Raw genomic sequence first — 10,640 nt, 5'->3', positions numbered from 1 at the left:
TTCAACTGTAATCAATTTATATTCTATTTTTCTTCCTTGTCATTGGGTACACACATTTGTTAGGAAGCACCTTTCAAAAGAGCCTTATACCTTTGAAATTATATGAACCATAGGTCTAATGCTGCCCAACACAACACTTCGGCAACACTTGTTGCTAATTGGCAACAGATACACATCCAGCCAGTAAACAGGAGAATTGTAAGTCAAACAGAGGAAGGCTGAAAAGGTTAATCACCCTATTATTAAATTGTTTGGATTAATCGTTTCGCTGGTTTTAAGATGAAGTCAGACATTTCTAATGATAACACCTGAAACTGATGAGAGAGACAGAGGGAGGGAGAGCATTAGGAATGACCTTCAAATTCACTGGTTGATGCAGTCATTTTGACTGAAAAGGGCAACTTAGTCGACAACAGTTCAAATTCAACTTTTAATCTCACAGCAATCTGCATGAAATGCCAGTTGTGATGACAAAGGAAAAATCTGTAATTGCATCAATACAGGTATAAAGGTTTGAAAACAAACAGACAATATTGTCTTAATGTTTTCTATGGCTTGTGCATTTTCTGTGACATTTTGTCTGAGGCAAGCATTGCAGCTCTTTTTGACTATAGTGTCAATCATATTTTTAATGGCACAGAGGCCATTTGCAAGGGTTAAAAAGCCACTGTGTAATGCATGATGATGAAGAGTTCATGAACAGACAGCTAGTTTCAAAGGCACTCTACCTCAGCAAAATGAAGCCTGCAGCTTGAAGCTCTTCTTACCTGGTGAGAAGGCACAGATACTTGGACGTAAATTTACCTTTACATCATCCATAATTAGAAATACTTGCATGTGGCTATGTGGTCATCTGGTCACAAATATGACCAAAACTAATAGATTTTACAGTTATCTTGTTATGAAATCTGCAACCATCTGCTCACAAAAGTACCCAAATACAAGTGAGGCTGGACAAAATCCTCCCTAATCCTCTCCCTGATAGGATGCCTACAGAGACTGCTACCAGAGTCATTATCAGATTACTAAAAATGATGAAGCATGCTGTTGTTGTATTATCATTAATGTGACAGTTGACTGCCATCTCTAAAGAGCTTGGGGAAGAGTTAGAAGTGGTGTTATAGTAGCCCCTTTTATGCAACCTGTTATGCAAATGTTGCGCTGTTTTTCCACCACACTGTTCTGTATAAAATGTGAATGCGGAATGGCGGGGGGGGGCTTGTTGTTCTGCTGGCAGCAGAGATAGTAACAGAGCCGAATCGACGTCTGTGTAAAAGCTACACGCTGGGGCAGCATTATGCCGCCGTTGTTTTATTCAGTGTAAAAAAAGAAAAGCCGATGTAATTACGGGTCTTAAAAAAGCGGCAGTATTGCAGAATGATTTCAGTGGTTTAATGATGAAAGGAGCTTACAGGTGGGCAGACAGACAGGTGACAGGTAACAGGTAGACCAGTAATAGACAGGCAGGTAGGTAGGTAGAGGGCCAGGTTAACTTCGAGGAAACAGAAGCTCAAACACAAAGGCGCACAGCAAGAAACAACCATTGCATACAGGACAAACTGAGTGGACAGGTGTATGGAGAGAGTGGCTGATGAGGAAATGAGGTGCAGGTGGGGAGATGGGCGAGGAAGCTCAGGTGAGGGGAATGAGGTGATTACAGGGCAGACGGGAGTGGCTGGATCTGGAGTGACAGGAGAAAAGTCTGAGGCCCTCTGGTGGACAGGTAAAGAATGACACCGAATTGGGGGACTATGTCTATGATTTCTACCCCGTTCACTCAATATACACCCTGAAACTCCCTCAAAGCTGAAGTCAGCACTAAAGTCAGCAGTTTAACCTCAGCCACTGCTTCATTTCAAATCCCATGAGTCCAGAGCCAAAACAATGACAAATGTGTCTCAGACTTTACTGTACATCTGAACACGCAAGAGAATATAACTGACTCCTGACTCAAATGTCCTGTACTGGGTTTATTTGGCCTCTAATGTGGTTTGATGATATTACACGCTATGGTCAGGTTTTAAGAAACCCTGATTGTAGAAACCCGACTTTGACAGCAGCCAGGCATTCACACCCTCTGTGTGGTTACGTTTAGGCAACTAAAGTTAATTAGTTAAGGTTGGGGACAGATCACGGTTTCAGCTTGTTAATGAAGTAAACATGTTGTGTCTGGTACTAAAAGTCACTGTAGACCTTCTGTATTAAACATCATTATGTTATAGGAAAACATAATCCAGGCAGCATTGCGTTTCTTACAAAACATATTTACTGTTGCAAATGAGTTGTATATAAATGTCATTTCTAGGAGACAGGGTGGATAATGCTAAGAAATGTAAATGCTTATTTTGGTTCCTGATCACTGTTTGGTGTATTTGCTTGAGTGACTCCATTGATGCGTTTGTTTGTCAGAAAAACAAACAATATGATGATTAATGATATGATGATCCACATATTAGCGTAAGTGAAAGTCAGATGCTGTGGGTTTTTTTTTTGCCTATTTCTGGCAATATGATTGAGAATTAAAATCCACAAGACAGCGTTAAACTGCAACAGCGGTTCAGATAATTTGATACTGATTGGTGGGGCTCATTGGGATGTCTGGGCACACAAAGCACGCAGCGGTCAGAAACCTACGTAATCAAGTATAGGATTATAAATGACCAAGTTACACTGTGTTCCAGATAAACATTTCCTTAAAATTCATTTGTTTTAAAATTGTTTGAAGGGGACACATTTTAAGTTAAAATGTGCCATTGTGATGGTGTCAAACTTCCACTGCTGCTTCAGTCACGAGGCCCACCTCTTGTTTCCCTTTACAGTTCATTACTTTGTTTTTGATGAGAAACCTGATATACAAAGGAGCCTCTCCTGCTGTGCCTTGAACATTCTTATTCTGATATTGACTAGACAATATTTTTGCTACAATTTCATTAATTGCCACAACTGAATACTTTTGAAAACTCTGTGGCAATGGCTTGCTGAGAGAGTCGCAGAATGGCCACAGAGGCCCAGTGACATTAGTTACAGAGGGTGACATAGTATCTTTTTAGTCTGTTGGACTAGTTTAACATGCACAGTCACATTCATACTCTCAGCACAGTCCGCCACACAGCCATTCAACATGCCCATTGTGACATATCCATGAATATTTACAGCTCACACAACAAGTTCAGCAAGAAGGGGAGATTTTATTCAGTGGTTGGACCTGGCGGCTTTGTTACTCTGTGAAGTGCGAGTGCTCAAATAGTGAATTGCATCCTGTCTGCGCCTAATGACTGAAGAGACACGATAAGACACAAAGTGCCTTCCTGGCCAAACCCACTCAGAAGCTGAAAATCAAATGCATTTTCACTTGAAATAATTCATGTTTTTATCTTTCTGCCACATGTTCTTCCTGCTTTTTAAAAGCCCAGCCTCACTTTTCACCCTGAAGTTCAGCCTGTTATGCAGCTATTTGCTGAAAGGAAATACAGGAATTTGCCAGAATTACAAAATAGTTTCAATTATTTGGAGTTCTTTCCAATGCTCAGACTTACAATTAGGTGGTCATTTTTTCCCCTTTTTATAAATGCGACTCTATGAGAGAAATTACACTTATTGTACCAGGAATCTTGTGCAAATATATTACATGTCACAACCCCTTTGGCTCTTATCTTTACTGCCATTGCTCACTGTATGCCCTTCAAAATTCAAATACAAGAGGACAGTGTTGCATAAAATCCTGCCCATAGAGCTGAATGTCTTTGCATGTGTGGCATAAAACGCTTGTGTGATTATGTACATGTAAATGTGTGTGTGTGTGTGTGTGTGTGTGTGTGTGTGCTTGGCACCAATACAGCATCACAGTGTGGCATCGTCAAGTCTCACTCTTCCCTCATGTCATTCACTCTCTGAATCTAAATTCTAACTCTATATCTCTTCCTACTGAATATCAGTAACAGACAAGATTCATGTAGCGTATAAACAACATGAACATGTCTTTTCGCTTCCTCTACACGATGAAAATGTAGCTTCCTCTCTAGATTAATATAATTCATTACTAAATATATGACTTGCAGTATACTGCCTTTTCAATGCATGCTGAATGCAAACAGCCAATCAGAGAGCAGCTGTATGTGTGTGTGTGTGTGTGTGTGTGTGTGTGTGCGTGGTCAGTTCCACAGCCATGTCTCTGAGAGCTTCAGCCATGGATGTCCCACCTGCCAAAGGCCGTCTCCTGTGTCGGTCCAGCTGCTTCCATTCTTCTTCTGTTAGCTTTTGTCTTCCGGGCAATTCTTCTTCATAATCAAATAAAATAAATTATTTGAATTCCTTGGCCAAAATCAGTTTCTGCTGCTAAACCATGAGTCATTGTGCTTGTTTTCCATTGATCAGTAAAAATGAGAGCCATGTTGACACAGGTGGTCATACTGGCAGGTAGTTAATGGTATCATTACACAACTCTGTTAGCTAAGAGGCTACCGTTAAGACTGGTTGGTTCTAGTGTTAAGATTTCTGTGGGGATTTCTGAGTGGGAGGTTCCAGTTGACTACAGTCTTTTTTGGGATCTGTATATGTTGGAACAAAAGAAGACATATTGACTTTCTGATTTATCAAAGACAAATTACACCCTTATCTTCTACACCATTATATGTTAAATGACCTGGCAATCTTTAAACAGAATTTAATCATGTTTCAACCTTTTCTCCATGGTCCCGTAATGTCAATTAATAGTTAACCTCAGTAATTTAATGAAATTAACTGTAGCTGCTAAAATGAGGCAACAGAAATTGACTGTATATTAACTGAAAGTTCATGTATGTGTGTTATTGTTATGATCAGTGAAACAATTAAGAAAGGGGAACGAGAGATTGAAGCAGACTAAAATGTCGGAAATTATGCTAACCATGGGGGTTTAGGAGATAAAATTCAAATAATAAGATAAAAAGTATTCTTATTCAATAATTCCAAATCCAAATGCATTGCAAAGTATAGTTACTAGCCATGTATTCGGCTACTATACCTAAACACTGCACCACTTTCTTTCAGCTGCTGTCTTGAAAGCACTTTTGTTTTTTCTTGCTTTGCTGCCATTCTGCTCATGATAATGTGGTATTTCCAAACACAAAGACTGATATGCAGACATTTCAAGAGAGCCAAAACACAACCTGCCAGGCAACGTGGGATTTATTCTGAGGCATGACATTCTGGGGGTCACTCACTAAACCCCTTGCATCCCCTTGCACTTTGCATTTCTTTTTGGACGGTACAAAACACTTTATTTTAGGTCCTCTCTTTATACACACATAGTTTTATCTATCTGTCCAAAATCTGTATATTTCCCTGACCAATATCAGCTGTTCAAAAACTACAAGGGATTCAAGAACCTGTTGACGATGTCTAGCTGTAGTGTTATCCTAAATACAAAATGTGACACAAAATGATGTACACATCTGCATGTCCATATATGTGGTTTAGAATGCACGTCAGCCACCTAGCATCCTGCTGTCGAGTGTGTGCCAGAACACAGCAAAAGCCTGCCACCATGTGCCAAATTCATTTCTTGGTCTGAGCTTTAGCCGACATTTTTTTGCAGTTGTGGAGTATTATGCACACCCACAAGAACTGTTTGCTTGCCTCAGTCGCCCGGTCTCATTCTGCATTCAGGGGGTAGAAAATAATGATACAATTGGCAGAGGTTTGTTGGTTTCTAATTAATAATAAAGTATGGTTCAGGCAGAAGGGGAGACAAGGAAAGAGAGAGGAAGGGAAATGGAGACAGACAGAGGTGGGGGCGAGGGAAATAAATCATGAGTCCAGATAAAAAATAGAATAATGTTGTTTTGACTGTAATCCACATGCAGAAAACAACTGTAACTGTTGAGTTATATAGACTCTGCAGATATTTGCAGTACAAGAACAAAATGGTATGGATAAGCTCACCTAACCCTTGTGTTATGCTTGCTTGGGAGGTGCATGCGTTGGCTCCTCTGCGAGCCTCCGAGATCTACAGTTACCTACAAAGATTGACCATAACACTTAACACATAACACAGCATAACACTGAGTTGGCGGAGGAGTCTAGAGAAAATGTTTAGAGTGGGAGACAGGTAAATGCAAATTATCAGACCAATGAGACAGGCTAATTATTAGCCATTAGTCCCTGACAGTGCTGGTAGGCTGGTAGTAACTAGCCCAAATGACTGTGAATCCCTGGGACAGCACCAGGATCAGCACTCTGGACAGTGTTCGACAGCGTTCGTTGGAGCAAAGGCAGAAGGAACTTAGTGAAACTAAAATGTATAAAACACTTATTAGTTAATACATCCCCCAAAAAAGAAAAGAAGAAAAAGAAAACAACAAAATAGGTTGTTTGTCTTTGGCTTCCAAATCATCAAACTTTGATTGAACTTGGCAGATAAAAAGGAAGGCGGCAGAATGTGATGAAGTAACAGAAATAGCAAGAAGGCTAAAGAGCGCCCCTCTTAGCCTGTTCATTACAACCTATTAAAAATCCTCTTTTAATCATTCTACAAGCATGAAAACATTTCCATCTGATTAACAAACTTTTAAAACTACTCACCCTGGAGGATGGAGACAACACACACACACACAAACACTCACACACATACACAAAAGGCTGATGCAGGTAGTGAGTAAACCGCCTGGAAAATGATCTAATAGACTTTGACTGCAGATGTATGAAGAAATTATTAATCACACTAAGTCCATTATGGCTAAATTATTCATGGTGTGAAATGGTTTTCCTATCGTCGAAGGGGCCTGTATGTGTCAAGTGGCCTGAATTAACTGCGAAACATGACTGAGCTTTCTTTCAGTTCAGCCTACAAAGAAAAGAAAAACCATGTGGCCCAGCAATTAACTTGCAATCCCTGCGGGATGAGATGACCTTGTAAAGCTAATACTGGTACATAGTTGTTGTAACTTGATAAATCTGTCTGTGCATAATATGTCGTGAGCTTCAAGATGTCATGAGAAGAGTAAAGTTAGCTGAATTCAAAACATGAACAACACTGCTTTCTAAAAGCTTTTAGAACATGGTGAAGATCTCCATTAATCCCCAAACAGTGTCAGTTTCTTTGCTCTGAATTTTTATGCCATACGGAGAAAGAGCTAAATGTCTGCATTGTCTGTTAACATTCCACCAAATAAGACAGATAAGAAAAAAGGAAAACTGGCCCCTTGAAAGTCCTTGAACCCAACTGTAAATGGTGAAAAGATCCAAGTGCAACCCTCTTTTCTGGCCTCTAATTCTGTCGTCCTGTATACTATTATGTTCTTGTTCAAAAGTAAAGTGAAAAACAACTGTGTAACCTATCTCACCTGTCATCTGTCAATGACTCTGCGACATTGAGCTAACTGGACCTCTTCTCTCTTGCATTCCTGCAGGAGACCTCCTTCTGCCCATCTACTTAATCCTGTTTCCTCCAAATCTCTCAAATACATTTTTAATCTTGTAGACGATAGAATTTCAACTAATACCCAGGTCTCTTTGACCCGTTGAAATTTCATTTAACCACATGATAGTTCATCTTCGATCCCACGCATGATTTTTTTCCTAACTTTTCACATCATGTTTGACTTTTCAAAATGATTGCGTCCTTGGCGAGCACTCTCATACTCGCAATATTTTTGTGCATTTTAAATTGCAGCCGTCTTTCTCAGTACAGTATATGTTGTTAGTCGATAACACTGCACTCTATCTGTTTTCTTCCCACTCTCCAGCCTGTCATAAACACCTAATCAGACGTAGAGTATATTTTACCTTCATTCCCTCTCATATATTTCACTTCATCTCTGCTTCAACCCCTTCTTCCTCATTACTCTGTCTCCTTCTCAGAACAATTACCATTTCAAGAGCTGTGGAATAAACTGTCATTATTTTGCCTCCTCTCTGAGCCTCTCCCCTCTATAACTGCAAGATCAAACACTGTAAAAGCCCTTCACAAAAGCTGCATTCACATTTAGATGGTAGATAGCAGGCAGCAATCTTGGACACTGTTCGTCTTCAGTGAGTGACGATGATTAAGTCTGACACTGCTGACTTTGGGCTGCTTCCCTCAGTTCCAGTGCTGCCCTGGTGCTTTAATTTGAAAGTGATGTGTCATTGAGATCATACATGGTCCAAATAGCTGAACAGAAGTAATGAAGCAGCCGCCTCAAGGCTTTTGCAGACCTCTCGACCATAAGGTCACCAGCTGAAAACCAACTGGGAAAAATCTGTTCAAATGAAGAAAAAGACTCATGATTTCCCTCCCTGAGCACTTACCGGGAAGGTGCCCTTTAACAACAAACTTAACCCCCAAGTGCTCCAATAGAGCAGCTCCGAGACCATCTGCACAAGAGTGTGGGTATGCCTGGCTGATCTATCTGTGAGGAGTGGAAGAGTCTCCATTCATGTGCAACTAATCCAAATCTCAATATCTATCTATCTAAATGAAAAAGAAAATGAGTTAAATAAGTAAAATAAGGTAAAAACAAATGTAAAATAAATTAAAAGACCCACAAAGACAATTCAAGTAAAATCAAGCAAAAACAACAACAACAACAACAACAAAAACTTTAATTTTTTTAATTTTTATCATCTTAAGTCATGGTCAAAGACTACCAAGTTGCATCCTCACTGAGCCAATATGCAATTATACATTTCCTTGTCATAACCAAAAGAATATTCAGCAAATGCAGTAGATATGGAGTCTAGAAAAATATTTGAACTAACCAGAAAAATCCATCCTCAATAAAGTGTACCTGTACAGTGTAAACAATCTCCTTTTGGTTTCATTAAAACCCCCCAAATTTACAAAACAATTCACAATAACTTCCCAGTATAATCAGCATGCTGAGAGATTAAAAGGAATTCACTTTTTCAGTCATCGCTTATTATCACTTATATTTTGTAAAGTAAATTCTACATGTGCAGTATGTTATCCTATTTTTCTAGACCCTGTCTTGACAACCAAAATCTCCAGGAATTTTTATTTAGCAGCCCTCCTATTTGGTGAGTTTGTTCGTTTGTTCAATCATTTCATGATTTAGACAGTAATGGTGGTGAATGAGGGTAATTTGGTTGTTTTTGTTTGTTCCACATTTCCTCCAGCATCATTTGCTACCAGTCCCAAAATTGGTTTTATAATGAATTATTTTATGAAGCAGTGGTGGCATTCAAATGACTGTTGTGGCTCATAACTGTTGAAGAGAGTAAAAACTGGTGACCATCAACTGACCATCTGACGGTGCAGTGAAATCTCTGTGGGAGGTCTGGCAGGGTCTCAGCTCTGATTTTTACTAGTTTGGTTTCTTTCATGTTTTTACAGATAGGCTCACTTAAACCAGATCCTGTCATTTGTTCCCATGTGAACCGAGGCTCTTTTCAGCCTTTGACCACACCACACACAGACACGTTCAGACGCGAGAGAGAGCTGCTTTCCGTCTGCAACCACACCACACACAGAACTCCCAGAACACAGGCGACCCACACACATCGGTAAAGTGAGCGGCTCCCATCCTGTGACCATACAACACATGTTGTATATGATCACATAGACAGACACACACACACACACACACAAATGCACATGCAAGCGCTTGAAAATGAACACATGCACGCACAAAATAGATCCACAAGAAACAGGTCACATAGATACATGAACACACACACAAAAGCCTGAGGATAGCAGAAACATACATCCATGCAGGGACAGACCAAACTGAAACACACACACACACACACACACACACACTCCTTAGCCATTTTTAATGACTGAAAAGACACACACAAACACAGCAAGAGCAACAATTTCATTTGAACTGGGTGGGAGACTATTAAATCTGGAAATCTTCAACTAATTTATTCAAAAATGTTTGCCCCTCACATTTCAGTCAGGAGAGACTTAATTGAAGAGATGCTTAAAGAATAATAACATTTATTGACATAGTGCACGATAGGAAGTCGAGGAAAATGAAGAGTCTTTGGCAATTAGACCCCATTGTGACGTCATATTTTGAGGGGGCAGTGATGCCGTGAGATGTACAGGAATATCCCCCCGATGGAGTCTAGACACTGGTGGTGGTGCAGGACTTCTGATGAGCTCACTTGAAGTACCAACTGGGAAGACTGGTTGTGATGAAAACCGGACGCGAATGGGGTGGAGCTGACGGCGGCAGTTTTTAACTTTGACAGCAACGAGATGATTGGCTCACAAGATGGCCTGGCAGAATCTGATCGGTTTAACTGAAAGAGTTGAACTCCCTCAGTCAGTTGAGTGAATTGGAAGCGGGAACAGACAGATAGTCAATAATAAATAGATAAGCATGAAGATAGTCAGTCTTCCTGCTTGAACTAAGCTGTCCTTATTTCTACAAGTCCAGCTGCCTTTGACTAAGTACCTGCAGATGATTGAGAATCATAAAAAATGGGATTATATTCCTATCTTCTGTGGTGACCGAGCTGTGCTTCGGTTCAACACTGTGGGCTTTATAAGCCCCATGATGGGTTTGCTCTCTATTTCAACTCAGCATTTTCCCTGCTCTCTCTCTCTTTACATTCACTGAGGTTAATCAGAGGGTAAAAAAAAAATGTACACCCTGACAATGCTACCAGCATCAAGCCTGGTTGTCAGCAAAGATCACTGATTATGTATC

Source organism: Enoplosus armatus, chromosome 18 (assembly GCF_043641665.1).
Source record: "Enoplosus armatus isolate fEnoArm2 chromosome 18, fEnoArm2.hap1, whole genome shotgun sequence".
In the NCBI taxonomy this organism is placed as follows: Eukaryota; Metazoa; Chordata; class Actinopteri; order Centrarchiformes; family Enoplosidae; genus Enoplosus; species Enoplosus armatus.
The sequence above is the reverse complement of the archived record's forward strand: the minus strand, read 5'-3'. Positions refer to the sequence as shown.